Source organism: Chiroxiphia lanceolata, chromosome 14 (genome assembly GCF_009829145.1).
Source record: "Chiroxiphia lanceolata isolate bChiLan1 chromosome 14, bChiLan1.pri, whole genome shotgun sequence".
NCBI classification, from domain to species: domain Eukaryota; kingdom Metazoa; phylum Chordata; class Aves; order Passeriformes; family Pipridae; genus Chiroxiphia; species Chiroxiphia lanceolata.
In genome coordinates this window covers 15348361-15369462 of record NC_045650.1, presented here as the reverse complement: position 1 = coordinate 15369462, position 21102 = coordinate 15348361, and the positions used below count along the sequence as shown (strand labels likewise).

Sequence of the window (21102 nt, the reverse complement as noted above, 5' to 3'; positions counted from 1 at the left end):
TACTTCCAGGACCAGTATTAACCTGCCCGGGGCATTTAACAAGGTAAAACATCCCTGCTCTCTATCTGGCTGACCAGTTTCAGCTCTACAGTCACAAACACAGACAAGGAAATCAACACAATGTGCAGAGGGATTTTAAGAGCAAACCCTCTTTGCTTTAGTGTGAAAAACAGACATATCCAGATAGAACAGTCAACTCTCCCCTGACATTTGCTGTGCTTACAGTTATTCTTTAGGATTTGGGTATGTGTCCTGCCAGGATTTTGTGAGTTTCTTCTCTTCAAGTACCTCTTTAGCTAAGACCTTCTCCTTCAAACATGGAATATCACTCTGACCTTTCCAGTCAGCATATTTCAATGTCAGGAATTTTAGAGAATAAAAAATACTTTTTTCCTCATGGGAAAACCATCCTTTTCAGTGTTTTTCTTAGTTCCTCCTCAGAGTTCAACAGTATGTGATCAGATTTCCCAAATTATCAGAAACTTCCTATTATTTCCTGGGTAAATAAATACATGTATATGATATTTAAATGAGTTAAAATACAATCCTTTTTCAAAACAACTGAAGTGACCTAAAAAAAAAAAATTGGGATATAAAGCCACAAGCAAAAGTGTCAGTAGGACAGAATATAGAGTGTAAGACCTGTAATTTGTAGTTCAGCTGTATCATGTTATCTAATTTTTATTAATAATCTGATTTTAATACATGTGTGAGTTTTGTTTACTGAAAGAAAAATGCTGGGTGTTGGGTATTGGGGGAGGGTTTTTTTAGGGAGAGTACCATGTTTGTCAAATTCTGTGGTTAACAATGTTATCTCAATGTTTTTCATCTTTCTCTTAATTCATACAATGGCACTGTTTTTACTGCCTGTCTCCCTCGTGTGAGGACAGGGTATTTACTTTTGCATACCACATTGTTTGAAAATAATAGTGAAAAGGCACATGAATGGTAGAGGTATCTCCCTTGAGGTCTTGAAGGGAAGCTCTGGGAAATTTTAGGGTGGATGTCAAGACCGATCCATGCACTGAATGTGCATAGGGGGGATTACTGTCACATGAGCCTGCAGAGCTGTAGCACAGTGCTTCATGATGCCACAGTGGGTTCTGGCCATCCATACTCTAACAGCTGATACAGAACCACTCAAGCTAAAGAAAAACATGGAAAAGGAAGAAAAATTAAATAGTAAGGAAAGCACCTTGGGCAAAAGGCTAGTAATGAAGAAGATCTATAGCATTCTTGCTTTTCTGTGGCTGTGCTGTAAGGGACTAGGAAGACCCGAATTCGTAAGTTCCAGAGAGAATTTTCTGAAAAAGTGTTCTTCTGCAAACTGGGCAGTGTCTTTGAGTCCAGCTCCTGCTGCCACAAATGTCAGAGTCAGTGTTGGAATGAGATCTTGCTACGTGGCTTTGCAATGTACTTTGAAATATCATCATATATAGAAATATACTCTGAAGCAGATAAAGATGCTGCTTTCACTAGGATACTGATTATTAGCAGTCACACAGTAAATGAGTGTAGGTGGGAGGTTCCTGGTATGGCACGAGGACCAATTAAATCCTACTCATTGTCTCCAGCATTCTACTACAGAAGGTGCAAAGAGATATTAGGTCTGACTTTTAAATGGTCTTTGTAAAATATGCATCTATATTTATAAGATGTACAAGGATCTATCCTTTCCCTGCTGAGCCGAACACCTTTTATTCTCATTATGAATTTATTAGTAGTGCAGGATGTTCAGCAGTACAAAAGAATGTTCTTTTTATCAAACAGTCTTCTGGTAAGTTCTTGTAAGTCACTCTGTTTTAAGGGAAAATGCTGCTCCTCCATTTTGGACTGCAGCTAAATGAGAAATGTTGAAAGGAGGGCATCCATGAGATATGCCACTGGCACAAGTGAAAACTGGGGGGTGGTCCAGGGATGCACGGTCAGAGATTGTTAGTGTCGTTCCAGAAACTCATCACATTCACAGGGGGGTTCAGCAGCATCCTCAGACTAATAAGTTCAAGGGAGTGGGTATCAGCATGGACCCTTCTGACTGGCAGTTAATTTGAAAGATGAAACTTTATTTTTTCCTCCCAAGAACACTGGGCTGAGGAAGAGATGTATTGCCTCTTACTTTCCTTTCTCAAGGTATTTTGCTGCAGCTTAGCCCTAGCAGAGATGAATTACATATTTGGGTTCATATTGTCAGTTTGCCTTTTCACTCCTCAAAAGTAGTTGAAATAAGCTAAAAATTGTATTTGTCCCCATATTCAGCATATCTGCAAGGAACTGCAAAAGCTTGGTGAACTTTAAAACTCAAATTACACATAAAGCTTTGTAGATGTTTCTGTCAAATAAGAAAATGGAAACTAGAAAAGAGCAGCATTTCTGTGGCCAGCATTTCAGATGCTTAGGGTGCTGGAAAGAAGGAATAATGGAAGCACTTGTCATAAGCTGGAAAATAGATTTAGTGTGTATAGCATGAGTAAGGTAAACAAACAAGATCAAACAAGAGCAGAGCAGGCTTCTGTGTAACCCAATGCCACACGAAGTGCAACTGCTGAAAGGATTCTGTGAGAGGGGAAATGAAAGTGAGCAGACGAGACAGACGGCACAGTCTAAGTTCAGCGCTTTCTGATGACACTGGAGATTTGCACTCGTTTTGGCAGCTGATTTGGTGTTTTCCCCTATTGAAAATGAGCTGGGGAAGTGCATTGTGTGCATCTCTTGCACCTCTGGTGACAGAGTCTGCAGATTCTAGATTAAACATGTTCTTGGCAAACAACTAATATCCAGCTCTTTGAGTGCAGTGACTCACTAGGGTGAAAGTTAGGAATATTTAAGAGTTGGGTTGTCTGTATTCTTATGGAAAATGTCTCAGGGTTGATATTTGATATTTTGCCTTTGTGGCCACTTGCTTATTTAGTGGAATAAATTTGCTTTTTCTTTTCTTTTATTCTTCTGTTTGTGTCTTGGGATTTTTCTGTATGATGAACTGTATGATATATTAGGCTCCAAATGTGGACAGCACTGACTGAATAGTATTATCATCCCATTCTGATATTCTCAGCTAGTAGTAAACATAAAGGGAAGTTCCTCTGCAGTATGCTGAGTACATGCACACATTGCAAAGTTGCTAACACGCTGTACTGTAACATTCTGGTTTTATTGTGCAATAACTTTCTCTCATAAAAAAGCTCTCGTTCAACTTGTCATACACAGAGGTACAGGTTACTACCCTGACAGTACCCAGACAGGGAAATGCAATAAAAAGCACTGCTGACATGCAAATGTTTTGGAAGGAAGTGATAAGCACAGGAACTACCTTGGTTTTCAGCATTTTCTTTTCTGTAATCCCACTTTTAGCCATCCCCAAGCATATTCCCTGCCTGCCCACTGTGGTCACGGTTCAGTCACTCAGGGCCAGCTTTCTGGCTTTTTTTGTCCCCTGGAAGTCTGTTACTTCTCTGTGGTCTAAAATTGTCAAGGAATTATTTAAGAAGGAATATAAGATTTTCTTTTACGTGTTTATTTCTCTAAGTGGGAAAATTGATTACATCAAAGTCTAAGACCCACAGGGTCAGTTTGCAAGATACAGGCAGAGAACTATCAGGAAATTCTGTGGGCTTCTTTCTAGTTTATCATGTGTAGTCTAGGGAAGCATGAATATGATATGTATAATGTGTCTTAATGCTTTTATAACCCACTATGTTTCTGATAAGCCGGAATACCTGAAAAACATACTAAAAACTCAGTTGCAAGATTGTTCTTTACTACCCTTTGATATTAGGGCAAGGACCATCTGCACAAGTCATCATAGTAGATTTACACTGGTCAGTTTGTATTTGTTGAAAGCTAAAAATATTTTTCCAGTCTTTATCTGTAACCTTGTAGTCAGGAGACATTATTTTTGCAGAAGAAAGGGCCATTGATCAGGTTTGAATATCATCATAGCAAAAAGCAGTCAAAACAAAGCCTACTGAAAACTGCCTTCCAGGAACACAGTAGGTAAAAACTGGTGACACAAATCCCTCCTCTGGTACCTTTGTACTAGATTTGCAGCATTGTAGAATATATTCACTTTACTCTGCTCAGCAGCACAGTCCTGTATCCTGACAGCTGAGTAATGTTCTGCTCACGTCTTCCCTTGTAAAATGAAAAAAGTAGATAATTTAATATAGATGTGACAAGTACAAGATGGATTTCTAGCCAGCCCAGTTCACTGCTGAAAGTATGAGGTTGAAAACCTTCTTTAAAGATAACCAGATTCTTAAATTCTCCCCCATCACCACAGACCTCCCCACCTCCAATTAAACACAATACAGAGAAAACTAAAAACTGAATTTATTCTTTGATCATTTCAGTATGAAAAAAATCTCTCCTGCCTACTGTTCCACAAAATAAACCAGTGTCTTATTTCTGCCCAAGAACAGGTTTTCTGGGAGACATGCGAGATCCAATGCTTTTGTTTTTCTAGTGCTGATTTTTCTGGTCCATCACCGCTTTTCTTTTTTGTAGTTTTTGTTGTCTCCTGAGTCACAGAAGCAGTTTACTGCTACTTCGTGTGGCTGTTGTGGCTGTGAACTAAACTTATTACCTTCTTAGGCAAAGCATGACCAATTCTTTCAATCCAAATTACATTTCTGAGTCTGGCAGGGTCTGCTCTCTGATTTCACTGGCTTCTTAAAAGAAACACATCAGACAATCCCCATACCTATGTGTGCATGAGACATTCTGAATGCACGGCATTGTTGTGCTGTCCTCATGCTGCAGTGTAAGTCTTATATCCTGTTCTCTGGTCTTCAACCCATTTCTATTCCTCTCTACCATTAGTTGTGTCTGCTGCTACAGCCTTTCTGCTCCAGCCACAGACCAGTGACTCGGTGCTTGAGGCAAGCTATGCTGTTCCTCCGTTCCTCTCCTTGTCTCCAAGACAACTCAGGAGCGAAGCAGAGCTGTGACTGGTGTGGGAAGTCTATGAGTCTTGGAGGGATAAAGTTGTGTTGAGGTGAGGAGAGTTTAAAAAGGGATCCAGCACCATTGAGGAAGCTGCAGCCGTGGTAACAGAAAAATCAGATTGAATCAGGAAAGGTAGAGGTTAGCATGGGATTCAGCTCTCCTAAATCCCACTGAGCTTTTCCCAAAGTCTTCAATAGTATCATGGATTTATTTGTATTCTTATACTGCCTCTTAAAATCAGTGTTGTAAAAGATCCAAATGGTTGTGACCCATCACTAAATTGATTTCATAGTACCTATTGCTGGCTAAGGTAATCCAATAACAGAATTTGAAATTTTAGGACAGTCCTTCAGGAATATTGAGAATGGACTTTTTTTTTTTTTTAATTAACTTAAGAGGGGATTTGCCATTGAGTTGAATGGGTGAAATGTTAGGCTACTGCCAAACATTAAACACCCTCATGTTTGCTGCCTCTGGGCATTGACCAGAATGTATCTTTCAACCTGGAGTTTTTCATGCACAGTTATCTATGTCAAAGGAGTAACTTTTTTTCTGTGCACTCGATGTGGTACACACATGCTGCATCTATCAGGTTCCTCCACCATGCTCAAATGTCCACACACAAAGGAAGGAATACAAATTAAAGGACTGGATGAAAAAGACCTCTCTTAATGTTTGCACCAACATCCTGCTTATAAATGACTCAAACACACTAGTTAAGGAGAGAACTAATCTCTTCAAACTAAAAGGAATATTTTAAGCTAAGAACACTTTAACAGCATTACTGAAAAATTCATAAAGATTGACTGTTTGCCCAAACTTGTAGTGCTGTACTGTTGACTCTGTGTTCAGCCCTGCACAGACAGTAACTCCCATTCACTTTGATGGGAGATTTGCCTGGGGTAGGACTGCGGAACTGATGCCTAGGATGTTAATTAAATGTACAGTCAGCTGGCCAAAAAGTGGATGGTTGAGTCATAAGGACAGATCTTCCTGGCTTACCTAAGAATACTTCTTATATATAATTAAACCACAAAAACTGACATCAAAGTAACGATAAGGGACTAATGTAATGCACATGACCGAGGAAATTCAGGCCAACATTCCTTCCTTTGATCAACTAACTGGGCCAAGCTAGTACAAAAGTCTGGGTCTGGATACTCCCTTTCTCAAGTACTGGTAGAGGTGAAGGAGTTAAAACTGATGGAACTGGCTAGATTGGATGAACTGGTTAGGAGGTAATAGTTTTTGTTGCACATACCTGCAGAATCCCTCCACAATTATGAGATGGGAACAGGGATCTTTAGTTAAAAGGTTTCCAGGGTGTGGAGGAACACTCAGAGACAGAGAGTATGCTCACAGACAGCATACCTCTATAACTTGATCTCCATACTTCATACCACTCCAGACTCTATGAATTTCTGTATCAGCTCATGGTTTTTTTCCCTTGGATGTGATTTCTTTACACTGGGAGAAAGTTTGAGCGGGTGAAGGAATAACACCCCAGGGGTGTAAAACTACTCAGGGAGTGCTATTTGCAGGCACAAAGGAACACTGTTTCTATCCCATATCTCTTGAAGCTATAAATCTTAACTTTAGAGATGCTTTAAAGCATTCTTGTTTCACATAACATTCTCTTAAACAAGCTGGAAAAACAAAACATAGAAGAAACTGTACTGGGGAGTCTTAGCAAAATGAGCTGGGAAACCAAAGTCAGAGAACAGTTACCAATGATTTACTATAAATAGGGAAGGATATATCAAATGTGGTTCCACAGGGATCTGTCCTGAGCCAGATACTGTTAAAATATTTCATCAGTGACTCCAATGATAAGATAAAGAATGTTTTTAAATCTGCAGATGCCACAAAGCTTTGAAGGCTCCAGGTATAGAAAACATGATTAAAATTCCAAGGGATCTTAGCAAATTAGAAAGATGGTATGAAAAAACCCCAGGATGCAATTAAAGACAAGTCCAGTTTCTGTGCTTGGACGAGAAGAATCATTCATAGAATCAACTAAGTGAGAAACAACTGACTAATTTACAGTCATATAGGAAAGGAACCAAGGGCTGTAGCTGACTGCATCTTGAACATGAATGGGCAGTGCCATACTAGTGTTAAAAAAAGTGGGGTGGAGTAATTTTGAGTTCTACAAGCAGGAGCACAGCCTGCAAAATGAATAAAATATTTCTTCTGGTTTACAGCTGTGAAAAGTTCTAAGCTAAGTCTCACAATGCAGCAGAACAGAGCAATAAAGTGACCTATGAGAAAAGTTTACAAGGTTTGGGGTTGTTTAGACTAGAGGTTAAAAGACTTAGAAGAAACATGATAGCCATCTTCAAATATGGAAAAACGTGATGCAAAGCCAAAGGGAATAACCTTGGACAGGACAGAGAGTGAGTGATTCAAGTGCAAAACAAAATGGTTGCCTAGGCTTTAGGCAAAAGCTTTTTTTGACAATAAAACTGGTTAAACGCAAATTACCTTTACCTTTTTTTCATCATGTTGAGGTTAGAAAAAGGGCCTGCCTGAAATGAGAAGGGTATAGTTCAGCACATCTTGGGGTAGGCACAACATTTCTTCTTGGAGTTCCTTCCTATCCTGTTTTGTAGCATTTTCTGACCTGTTATGAGAGGCTTTAGAAATCTCTCCAGGTGACTTGTTTCTCTGCTTGCCCCTGGGCTGACCCTGACTGGTAGCTTTAAATCACAGTCTCAGAACCTCCCAAGGACTGATCCATATTTTGGAGATGCAGGTTGGCCTACTCTTTGGCCAGCTTTCTGAGTTAGCTGAGAGCAGGGTTTATATGATTGGGATTAACAAATGGTTGCATATTGGTTTCCTGACTAGTTTCCTCACTGGGCATCCTAGACAGCTATTTTCTGGTATCTTAGGAAGCTGCATCATCAAAGACATGGGTAGTCCCAAAATGACAATTTAATTCTCTTCTTACAATGAAAACAAAATAAAAATTTGTTGATGGGGCTGTGGGTGTCCAAATTCAGGGGTTGGATGTTTTTTTCTTATTGGAAAAGTTTCCATTAAAATTGTATCTAAACATTGTTCCAAGGCTATGGGCTCCTGAGGTTGAAAATCTGCCACGGGAGCCAGACACTTTTATGAATAGGATTATTGAAAGCAACATGGAAGATCTGGTATGTAAATAAGAAGTGACTTAGTGTGGGTAGCGACTGGAAGCCAAGTAACGTCTTTGATTATATTAGAAATTAATTGTAAATTAATTGTAGTTATGCATTGTCCTAGGTTTTGGATTTTTTTTTAAATTATGGCCTTGAAGCCTTTTCCAGTTTCCAGTGAAACTTTTTATCTTAAAAAGACTTATTACACTGGTCTGATGTTGTCTTGGCCACGTGGAAAGCTGCTGGGTCTTCCTATGTACAACATTTCCAGCGAGAATGACCTTCATTCCGGATTAACAGCAACAAGAAGGAGTATGTTTGTCCTCAACACCAGTCCTCAACAAATAAAGTAAAACTGACAGGCATCCTTAAAGGTTTAAAGGTGGATCACCTATCAAACACTGGGTTAAGCATAAGTTATGGAAGGTCACAGAAAAACAGTAAGCACCAGAAGACTGAAATGGATGGTACTTATCACTGGACAATACCATGTCAATCAAGTGTGAGACATATTAGCTGGAAGTAGACAGATAATTTTATTTCTCTAGGCCCTATTTGATTTTAAAATAACACTAACATTTGTTTTCAAACAGTAGGAGGCAGTGAAAAGTGCTTCAGTGCTTTCTGTGTACAACCTGCCTGAAGTTCCTAGGTAAAGACGTTCCTGTCTAGAACAAATTATTTTCCTTCTGCTAATGAGAAAAAACGGGGAAAACAGATTGCAAGATCTTAATAGGCCTTTTTTTTTAGTAGGTTCCATGCCAAATTCTATCCTCACATGAGCTCTTGAAACCTCTCCGATTTCACAGGGACTTTGTGACTGTAAAAGAATAGATTTTTTGGTCTTCAGGTCTAAAAAGCTTCCTTCTGTATAAAAAGCTTTACACATGGAATGGCTGCTGAAGCAAATTGACTCGAATGGTAGTCAATTTTACCCTGCTGCCCTCCCACCTGAAAAGCACTTTCGGTGCCCTACAGAGAAAAGAAATGAAAGAGGAGGGGTAGAAACATGTGCATGCACACACATTTATAGAGAAGAGATGCTTGAGAAGAAGCCTTTAAAAAGTGAGCAAAAATGAAATAGTACTGTGTGCTCTCTGTCCTACATATTTGTTGTACTGAATGGGGAGAGGTGTTTCTACAGGATGGAGCATATCCAGTGAATGCACATTGAGCTAAATTCAGTTCTTATCTGCACTAGGACATTAGCCTCAAATAGCTTTGCTTAAGGGCTAGAACATTCCCTAGTTGAATCTAGGGAAAATGAAGATTTTAAGTTCAAATCAGTTTTAAAAAGATGCATACCTGCTTAGTGTCTTCCTATATTGTAGTTTTTAGGGACAGCTTTTCTACTGATATTATAATTATATAATATATAATAATTATATAATATTAAATAAATATATAATATATAATAATTATATTGGGGTTACATCAGCTAGATTTCTAGCCCCATATCATCAAACTGATCTACAGGTCAAATATTGACCAGATGTCTTTAGTTAAAAGTAAAATGATGTCTTCTGTAAAGAAGGCTCCTGACAGCACTTGACCATGTGCTGGTCATGAAGACTGTGAAAGTCTATTCTAGAAAATAATCTTGAGCATATTTGGTCAAACAGAAGTGCTGCTAATGCAGCAGCTCCGTCAGCAGGGTGAGAAAGGGAGCGAGAGGAGACCGCGCCAGGAAAATATGTTGATTATGCAAGGTCTCTATCTTTTGCAACAAGAATGGTGTAGTGATATGACATAAGATTGAACAGCTGTTTCTCTGAACATTTGAGAGCTTTTGGAATATATTTTAAGGATGTCTTCTGTGTCCAAAAGGCAGCCTGTTGGGGGCTGTTCTTGAACACTCTGGCTTTATTTTCAGGGATGTAACAGAAAGGATACACAAAATAAAATACGACAACTCCAAATGTTGCTCCATCTAGGGCCAGCCTCGTATCTTCATTATGGTACGTGGACATTTTTTCATTTTCTATTTTGATGCTTCTACTTATAAAAGTAGGTACTGTATTAAAGGTACAGCAATAAGCATCATATTTACTCTTCAGAGAACTCACGCATCGAGTTTTCTCCTGTTTGCCATTCCAGATCCACTGGGATGACAGAAGGTTTGTGAACTAATTTTTCCTCTTCTAAATTTGGAATTTGACCACTGACTGCTAGGTTCAAAAGCTATCACTCGTACTGTTGGCAGTAAAGTATCTCAGTCTACTCTCACAAATTAAAAAATGCCTTTAGTAAGGTTTGAAAACCACTAAAATCAGGTTTTGGGTTGGTTGTTTTTGTTTGTTTGTTTGTTTGTTTGTTTGTTTGTTTGTTTTACCATACAACCATATTTATGGTAATTCAGGTCCTTCTGGTAAATAAGCAACATCCTCCAGTATGTTGTCTGTGTAAGACAGAATGCTGGAACAGTTACATCACAGCTAGGCTTTCCATCACCACACAGGACACTGTGTAAGAGACAGTTTTCTATTATTACTCATATAAAATACCTTTAAAAATATTGAAACAAAGTCTGTTTTCAAGGATTCTATCTGATTTCAGAGCTCAAGAAAAATTTGAAACCCCTTCTCAGAATTTCACATCATTATGGAAAGCCTTTTTTAAATTCATTATTTTCAGATAAATTTTCTTCTTTTACATAAACTGAGGCTGTTTGAGTACTGGTGATGGTAACAGTCTTTGCAGTGTTGTCATTGGTTTTCATTTTTCATCTGAAAAAGATTTTGTTTGATAGTGTGTCTAAGGAATCATTCCTCTTTACAAATGTTGATTCTGTTCTCCTCATTGGTTCAAGATAAGGAGAAGATTCTCAGATATTGTAAATTGTCATAGCTCCATCAACTCATATGCTGATTTAGACAATCTGACTGACTAATTGTAATCATATACATTTTTTCTAATCAGTAGCAATCTTACATTAAAAATAATGTGAGATTTCTATCATCAAAGCATTAGAGTTATACACTATCTTTTGATGAACAGTAATTTGTATGTTTATTTTCATTCATAGGGAAATGTATAATCAATTCTTTCTACCCAGTTCATTTTAATTAGGTAAATGTCTGGATCTATATTAATTATGTCTAAATCTTTAATTTTATTAGGTAGATATGATCTAAACATAGCAGGATCTTGTTCATTGGAACATCTCTTTAATGAAACTTCTTGTTCTCCTAAACTTGGACTATGTGTCCCAATGTGCGTCATTTGTATTGGAAATTCATTATTTATGGGTAGCATATCCCCTCCTGATCAGTTTTATAGGAGTTTCAAACATTTTACATACTAAGTATTCTATTTTCTCTGAATTTGGTCCTGAGTACAGTGTTCCTTAGCTTTCAGTCAGTAATGAAATTATTTAGGATCTGTCATATTCTTTATTTTTCATTTGATTTCTCTTCTACTCCATGTCACCTTGTCATCAGTCAGTACCAGAACCTGGCCTTCAGCTTGCAAAGTTAGTATTTTATTAAAATCATCAGGAAATTAAATGGAGAATTTCAAGAACACTGCTACTTGCATCTGTGGCAACTGTTAATGTGCAAGTAATTTCTGTCCATGTGGATCATACCAAAGAAATTCAGACATGAGGCAGGGTCACATTATACTTTTGAGTTCATCTGCTATTTCTGTTTTGTGCTTTTCATACCCTCGGTCAACAATTTTAAAGAAAGTGATATGTGTGTGATTTAAGAAGTTACACGGCTCATTACCTGCACTGTAGCTGACAGTCTGATTTCAAAGACTTGTTTCTTAAGTTAGCAGATTTTTAGCACAGCCTAAGATACTTCAGACCCCAGATGTGCAAAGGAATAAAAGAATGAGAGCACTCTTGCCTGTTCCTATTCCTGGGGCTCCCCGAGGAGCAGCAGTTATCCTTGAAAGCTTCTGTGCTAATGCAACTGCTCCTGCGAGGAGGAGCCTCCTCAGCTGCCCCCAGGCATAGCAGAATGGAGGAGGGCTTTCAGAAATGTAGGGAGATAAGGCGAAGGAAATGGGCTGGCAGTGATGTTTATCTTAAATTTTAGAGTTCCTAAACTCACAAACCCTACAACCTGAGTGGATGTTGTAGCTAAGGTACACTTTTCCAAAATCTTCGTGACCCAAAACCACTGAGTTTGATGGGGCTCTAACAAGGACTCGCTGAAGCTGGGAGATGAGACCCCTTAAAAAGCAAAAGAATTTAAGTGGACTCGTGCCTCCTGAAAGAGGGGAACCAGCTATAAAAGAGCAATTTTCAATCTGCAGCTGAATGAACTAGGAAAATGCAGTTTGCCAGTTATGGGCTCTCCTGAATCCAGGCCTGTCACTGTGGTGAAGAGGCTCTTTTTCGAAGGACAAATGCCCGTAGAGTTGAGGGAAAATGTTTTTTGTGGCTGGCCACGTGAGCTTCTGCTGAAATACCAGTTCAAGCACAGAAGTCTGACCTATGACTTTTTCTGTGAGTGTTTTTGAGGCAGAGTCATGCATATTCTGCGATGAATGGAACCTGAAATGAACAGGCTCAGCATTGCTACTAGCAGTGAAGTGCCTGACTATAAATAGTGTACTTCAGTCAATTTTAATCCTGAGAAACAGCATTTATCTCATGACAGTCCCTTCTCTTCTTTTTTCTCTTTCTGTAAACTGCTTCCTCAAAGATCAGTTCAAGCAGATATACAGACACATTAAGTAATAATTATGGTAATGTAAACAGCATAACAAAGGCTAGAACATGTTGAGAAATATATACATCCTCATCAAATGCTGAGATTTGTAATAACCTGCTCCAACTGTACTTTTATTGTAGTCATTTGGTGTAGTCTCACCTGTTTTACCTGTTGCTTTTTTATTGTCATAAAATTACAAACTACAATTATGCTTTGGTCTTCAGCCATACCATGGTACATCACACACACTGGAGGCAGGGCACATGAGCAGAGCCCAGTTCATCTGAATATTTACACGTATGTTTAAATTTAAACATGTGAGCTCTCCTACATAAGCGTTGTGCTGACTTGAAGCCTACCTTCTCAGATGATGTCTTAACTTCCTTGCTCGTCTGTGCTCTGAGTTTATGAAATATGTGCCTCCTGGTGAGAAAAGAAACCGAAGGCAGGGGCGACGTTCACACATCTGTCACGCAAATACTGTTTGTACCTGTGAAGCTGCCTGTGCTATTGGATCTCCTGCCTTGATACGTATGTCCTTTTAGGTGCCCTAGCTGAGAAGCAACTTTGAAATTGTGAGCTAGAGCTATCGAAACCAAAAATACATAAATTGGATGTCTTGTCAGCTAATACCTCTTGCTTTAATGACAATAAAGCCTGCTGACACATGTGGTCGTGGCGAGAAGGCTTTCTGCAGTGTGAATGGAGCAGCTGCTGCTGATCAGGGAGGGAAATCAATGACTCAGCATTCATCAGAAGCATCCTCCTGCTGGTCACCACTGCCAAGTGCCGACTCATCGATTTTCCTCCCTGCTAGGCGTAGACTGCTCTATTTTCTTTACAGCAAGCTTTAAAATGTTTCCAGTGCACTGTACGCAGCTGTCAGCTCCCATTGGTAGGTCTCAGTAGGAGCACCCCAACACATGAATTGCACTGGGGCTGGGGCATAAATCTCGAGTTCGCCCAATGGAGTTTTTCTCGGAGTGCCTGAAGCTCAGCGTGTGTGAGTCTACAAATCACCCCATCTACCCCAATCAGCACAAATGAGGTGTTCTGCTTGCCATGAGCTCACTAAATATTTTTTTCTTGCGAAGTGGCAAATGGAACGCAATATGCATGGCTCACAGATTCGCAGTCACTGAAACAAATCCAACAGCATGCAGTTGTCATCAAGAAATATGTCGAGGAAAACCTCTACAGCCACGCGGTTTCAGCACAGCATGCGAGTACCAACCAGTTCTTCGATATTCAGACAAAGAGACTGCCATATATAGTGCACATGAGGAGTGCTGTCCTTTGATTTCTCCTTTTAGAAGAAATCATCCTTGCAGCTGTTCTCTATTGTCCCTCCGTCTTGAATATCTTCTTTATTTAAAGAGACCCTGGAAATCAAAAATAGAGTCAGAAAGGGGTCTTTGTCTGCCAGTATTAAAATCTTGTGAGTCATGTTTTCCCAAATCTTTCACAAAATTCAGTCAGAATTCAGCTCACAGCTTCAACTTCAGGAATACTGTGAAGGTGACTACAAACAATGATATTCATTTAAAATTTGAAAAGCTCATTTAGGCTGAAGTGTGTGATATATTCACATACATCTCTTTTCTGTTTCATTTACAAAGAGTAACAGAATTGTGGAGTTGAACAATAAAGCTTGAAAGGTTTCAGTTCCATTCCATTTTCAAGATGCAAATGAGGCAAGTTCTGAAATCTGCAACCCAGCTTCTACTTCCTGATTTTAATCTAAGAAATGGCATATTTACTAGGCTACTTACTTAAATAGAAGATTTACTTAAAAACAATATCTCACTGTATTAGTTGCAAAAATTTTCAGACCCGTAACATTGCTGTTCTCTTCAGAAACAAGGAAATATGCAAATAAGTTGTTATTTATAATAAGCTGCCACTTGCTATGTTAGTAAAATAATTATATTTACCAGTTAATTGACCTTGTGTGCACAATAGGGACGAAAATAAAGAAATGATGCATGAAAATTCAGAGTAACACTGTTTTGGATTGATTTGGAAAAGTATATTAACTGTTAATTTTCAAAAATAGCAAGCAATTAATTGCTGCTGTAATGAACATTTGTATTTCACTCTGGCAACCATACTGTGTTAACATTATGCATTGCAAGTCAAGGCAGACCACTTGATTGCAGTGTTTGCACTGTAGTAAGTGCAGTTTTGGTTTAATGTTAAATTTTCATCTCAAATGTTCTCACAGGAATGCAGATGTTGTCCTATTTGTCGGTCTCGTTAAAACCTTTGTCATGTGAGTGCCAGTGTGTGTAGTAACACCTAATAAATTATGTAAAGTGTTACAGTGTGCTGTACTTGTATGACCATTTCAGTATACTGTAATTGTTTTCCACACTTCCCCCACAGGTTAGTCTGGCTTCCAGCAGAGGCAGAAGTGAATAACAAGCCAATCAACATACAAAATATTGAACAGAGCAGCTCAGCCACAGCCATCAGCCAAACATGAGATTAGTGTGTGGTTGCAGACAGGACGGTGAGTCTTTACACTCGGCTTCCTGAGCTTTGCACATCTGCTTCCTGTGTCTTCTGAATCACATTTCTGTTGTTTATTTGTCAAAATAAGTTGTTTCCATGTCAGCAATGGATGATTAATACAATGGCAGAGGTAGGACTAGGTTATGTTCACTACAAATTACCACCTAGGGTCTTCATTTTGCCTGTTTGGAGCTTTGGAACTGTATCCTGAGGAACTGAGGCTGAGCCCCCAGCCTTGATGCTGAATGGTAACTGCAGGTAATGTGGATGATGCTGACCAGCACTTGCAGTGAGCAGCACGTAGGGGACCCTGCTCTGATGTGTAAAGGCACTTCTGGGTTTTCATGAGGAAGTTTAATTGCATTTACAGTGTGTGATTCTGCCTCTGCTGTCCCCAAGCGGTACATTCGTTCTTACTGTGGTAGATGTGACTTTTGGGGGCTGCTGTCCAAAGACATTTAGTTTGTGGCTGAGTGAGTTGTCTGTAGAACAAACCTGGGTCTGTTATTTGCACTGTGGTACTTGGAGGACCTGTTCTTGGTAGATGTTTTGGCCTTTGCCTTTCCATGGATCCCACTAAGTGAGTACCAGTCAAGGAAGCTCCTTTCTGTAATGGGAAGAGCTGGCGCTGCCAACTGAGCTGAAGCCACAGGTCCTTCTAGATGGGCCACTCTTTACAGATTTTAGAAGGTGGCAAATTTCAGTCACTACTTGCCTGTGGTGGTTTAGCCAGTAGTTTGAAAATTAAAGTCTCTGAATTGTATGGCAAATCCCCTAAGGCATCCAGCATGGGTTTTTTTTTGTGATTTAGCATGTTTTTCCCTCCATTTTTTTGCATTTCTGGAACTCACATACTGTAAGACTAGATGGATAACTGCCCATAATTTGGCTCAGTTCTGGAACAGTCAGGTATCTACAACTTACGAAGCATTGACTTTTGCTTGTGTAGGTTGGTGCCATTCTGTGAAACATGTAGAATGTTTTTGCTGTATCTTTTCCAAAATGGAATATTTTACAATCCTGCTCTAGTGCCAGTACACCCTTATGAAAGCAGCTAATCTGTGCTAGTGATTGTGTAAGAATAAAATGGAAAAAAAAATGAACACAGGAACTTCTCTTCTCTGAATTTATGGCATTACAGTCCTTCCCATGGCAACACAGATAGTCAGATGGTTTGGTAGCAAAGTACAAGCAGGAAAAAAAGGCAAACAATGACAGAGAAAAAAAGGCAAAGAAAGCAATGTGATTTTCTCTCAAAATGTAATAACTAAATGGTAGAAGAAAATCCTTATAAATGGTACTGTCTACTTGTAAAGAATATCCTTCATGTGTTCATTTCTTTCTATTAGACTGGCTTGTCTAAAACATATACAGAAAGCCCTTTAATATCCCATTATACTGTATACTAAAGCATTCAGGTCTAATACTATTACTGATAAAGAAACCAAAAGCATATTTACAGAGACTGAATGTCTATAAAGAGCAGATCAAGCAAGTCTCTTGAGAAAGGAAAGTCCCATATCAGATTATTGCATGAAAAAAATAGCGTGCTCATCTCAATTACAGCACCAGTTGGGTTTATTTAAAAAGGAAGTAATTCTGGGTTTATATCATAAAATCACTTTTTTAAGCCTGTAAACATCCAATAAATTAAATTTTTAGATAAGATCCATTTTGCAAAAAGCTATTTATGAAAAGCTTCAAATAATAATTAGAGAGGATTTAATAACCTAATCACTGACTAATACTAGCACACAGTAAGTATTCTGAATTAGATCCTTCTGTGGAGTTACTGTTTTACCTCATCTCATTTGGCAGTTTATTATACAATGTAAGTTGCTCAAGCCTATAATCCCTACACCAGTGAATGTATGTAGCAGAAAAATTCCGACTGTAGTCTCTTGAGTTTGTAAGTAAAAAATCTTTAATAATGTTTGTCAGGGTAACAATCTAGCTGAACCTAATGCAAAAGCAGAGTACAGTGTTATACTGTAAATGTATGAATATTAATATCTGAAACATAAAAGGAAGTTATGCTGTTTAGCATAAACATAGACAAATTCAATATTGTCGTTATGGTAGGGAATATTAAAGCTTTTTCTTTAAAACTATGTGCATATTATGGCTTAACTTCAGTGCTCTACTAAACGTTGTAGGTACTCCACTAAAGATAATATCAGCCCTTTTGTTTATTACAATGCACTTTGAGTCAGACCCTGGAATTAATTTCATTCCTGGTCATGCAATTTACCTTTGAATAAAAATGAGTGAAATGTCACCCTGAGCCTGGCAATAGAGAGCGAGGGGTGATGGCCCAAAATCAGAAGCACTAATACAGAATGAGTTATATCCCTTAGAACTAAAACTACCACTCTTACTACTTGAATCTTTTCTAGTGAGATTTAATTTAATTTTTAAGAACTTCAGGGCAGGTTAATGAAGGTCTACTCCTGTAATAGGCACAAGGTATTTAAAATGGGTCAAACCAAAACCCTAGACAGACCACTGCAGTACTTTGGGACTTCAAAATCCTGAATGAAATTTCATGTGTTAGCAACACTTGGCCATTCTTGCTCTTAGAACTGAAGCTATCAGTGGTCACTACCACCATCCCTCATATTGGAACTGTCTTCAAGGAAGAAAAAGGAAAAATTAAAAACTGTCAGATCAGCAACATGGCCACTTCCATAGGTGCTCCTCAGGTGCCATTAAAAAGTTTCCACTGGAGTAGTGATGTGGCAGTGATACAGCCACAAAGATACAGCTCCTAATTACTCCAAGTGGTGTGTGCCCATCAAACTCCACCTGAAAGGCAGTCAGGTGGCCATAACAGGGAAGAGAGAAAACTGAGGATTTTTAGGCTTTGAACAAAAGACTTTTAAAACGTGTATATATATGCCTGACACAAAGTTAGCACTTAAAACCCTATGTAATTGCATGCATTGTGTTTGTGGAAGTGTCTTATTGCCACTGCATTGCTATTAAAATGCAAAGCAAGTGCAAGCATGTCATGTTTATTAAACCACTAAAAAAAATGTTCCGACAGGATTATGGCTTCTGTTTTCAAAGCACAGAAATGGGCAGGGCAAAGAAGGGGGAGGAATCAGAAACCAAATTCTCAGTTTACTCTTTCGTGCCTCATTATTGGAACATACAGTGTGGATTATGTAGTCCTTGGAGATGTCTGCAGTAATAATCTTAAGGTTTAGAATAAATGATCTCAAAGTACATTGCAAATTTAACAGTTTGATATCAGACTTAAGCATGAGATGACTGCAGCTGTATCTGAGATTTTCTAGGCAAAAGGCTTACCGTAAGGGAAGAATATGTTCTTTTTTTCTCCCCCCTCTAAAAAACAGCAAAGGAATCATAGGTGTGCAGGATGTAATTATGCAGGCTGAAGTGAGGCCACTTCACTATAGCTAATTCCTTGTCCTTTACAAAATGTGCCACAGATGATTAGGTTGTCAGCTTTAGGTATCATCTGCAAGGTGGCAGCTCCAGTAGCTTACCCAACAACGTGTCCAAGTTTTCAGAGCATGGGATAAATCCTGGCAGGGCAATGTGCAGCATTTCTCCTCTGTTCTTCCTGACCCCATGTTCTGCATCAGTAGAGCTGTAGATCCAGTGCCTTCTCATTCATGCTTTCAGCCTAAAGTTTCCATTTATTAAATCAGCCCTTCCATTATCATCATTTATGTACTATTCATACATCATTTCTATCTATTGTAGTACTTCTTCCCAGGATTTAAATAACTCTGGCACCAAATAGCTTGTGCAATCTGAACAAAGAGTCTTAAGCCATCAGAACAGCTTTATCTAAAACATACGTACAAACAAATGAAAGGAAGAACATTATTTGTGTTCTTTTTCTGTTTTGTGAATAGGAGTTATGCAGGAATAGAGATACTCAGCATTGAGTACCTTCTGGCAGCAGTCAGATGCAGCCCCAACATGAAAAAAGTTGCTATAACTTCAAAATGAACTCTCCCTGCAAGTTCTGGAGCTGTTCTTCACTGTCCAGTTAATTACATATCTTCTTATTTTTTTATTATATCTGAGATATTGCTAAAGACTTGATAACCTTGGGCTTGTTTTAAATTTTAGCTCTCTCTTCTAAATCCAAGTGTTAATTTCAGTCTGTTGCTAACACACCTTTCTGGTTAACATCCTTTGCCCTTCTTTAGCTGTTTCTTTCACAAATCTTCAGCCAGCCAGATATCACCAGACCAGCATCATATCCACATTTTTAACTTGAAAAACTGCATTGCTGCCATTTCTTTGCATCAGAACTGTTGGATGTTGTGCAACATCACAAATTGCTCTGAGATCATGAGATAAAAATAGACCGTTGGGAATCCAGCAGAGATTTAAGCCAGTAACCACATATAATTCTTGCACTCCAAAGACTTCATTGCAGATGCAGTTTTTGAGAGAATGTATAAAAAAAATGTTTTCAAACTAAAGCTAGGCTCAAATTTGGAAATTCCCCTTCAAAAAAACAAAAGTCTACTATGTTAGTAGAGTTGTGCTAGAAAAGAATGGATATGGGGAAAATATCAGTGATGTCTAAGAGGAGCTTCTCCAAGTCCCCACTTTTCCTTAACAACTCTCAGAGAGCTGATAGAGGGATGGTTCTGGTCATTGCAAACAGCAGTAGAATGCTCTTTAACCTAAGTTTTGTTAGGCCCTTGTGCAGCAGAGGGTGAAGCTCCCAATACATATCTCCCTCTTCTTGTGTATATCTAAAGATGTCATCCAGAATCCTGCTGAAAAAGTAAAATGGGAAGCACTGACATCTATATTCTTTGTTATAATGTGTAATGACCCAAGTTGCATGAGCTGTGGCAAGCCCTTGCATATGGTAGGTGAGGAAAAAGGGAACGAGGAGCAGCTGCTATTTAGGCATATTTTACAATTACATTAGTTTTGTTTCGTTTCAGTTTCAAAGTGCATATTGTATGTCAAGTTTTGATGAATGTGTATTCAAGACAGGAACATTTCATTCATACCTTTTGTATTTTAGGTACAAATTTCAAATGGATCATCAGAAATTACTTTCCCAAACCTGTCGATTCATAGGCTTCTGACAAGGCAATTCTCAATCCATTTGAACCCCCTCTGTCTTTCCTGGCACTCTGTTTTGCTGTGTGTTTCTCTGCATTCTGCAATGTTTCCTTTATGAAATTATCCACTTTTACGTCCTACCTCAAGGTGGTTCATAGCATGTAGGAAGTCTCAGTCTGTGTGAAAAGGAGAACCCCTTTCACAGCTTGTGGGCAGGACACAAGCACTTTTACTGTCAGTCATGTAGTTTTGGAAAGGTGGGAATGCTGGCTAAACACAGTGCAGCTGCCACCTTGGCTCTCAAAATTGGAATGGCACTGGTACTATGTTTAAGAGTACATATAAGAACAAACATGGTTTCTGGTATTTCACACGTGTGCTTATCTGGTTTTCAAAAGGGGGAGAATTCGTTCTTGCATGTCCTGTTAAAAAGTTGTACCATAATAACTTGATGCAGGCTGTGCACACCTTCCTTCTCTGGGTAAGTCTGCTCAGAGAACAATGGTTTCAAATTCCTGAGTTAAGAGTGTTCAGAATGGAGACTTGCTAACGCTGTTTGCTTTTTACTGTGGAGTTCTTGTGTCTGTGATTTGGTTTTGTGTGATAATTTAAGGACAGATGTAGAAACATTCCTTCCTTGCATCCCTGGAAATAGGCTGGCAGTATTCAATCATTATTACATTAAGATGATTCAAGGCTGAGAATACTGATGCCACCCTTCCCCCAGCACTCTGTAGACACACAGACACATGCACACAGGCGTGCACACAGAGTAT

General features: G+C 38.8%; 1 long non-coding RNA gene across 2 annotated transcripts in view; it reads left to right on the top strand.

Moving 5' to 3' along the window:
* Positions 1-21102, top strand: part of LOC116793881 — a 130036-nt gene that overhangs the window by 65710 nt on the left and 43224 nt on the right. For both annotated transcript variants that reach the window (XR_004359622.1, XR_004359623.1), the window contains exon 2: positions 15131-15257. This is a non-coding gene — a long non-coding RNA (uncharacterized LOC116793881). The remainder of the gene's footprint in view (positions 1-15130; positions 15258-21102) is intronic.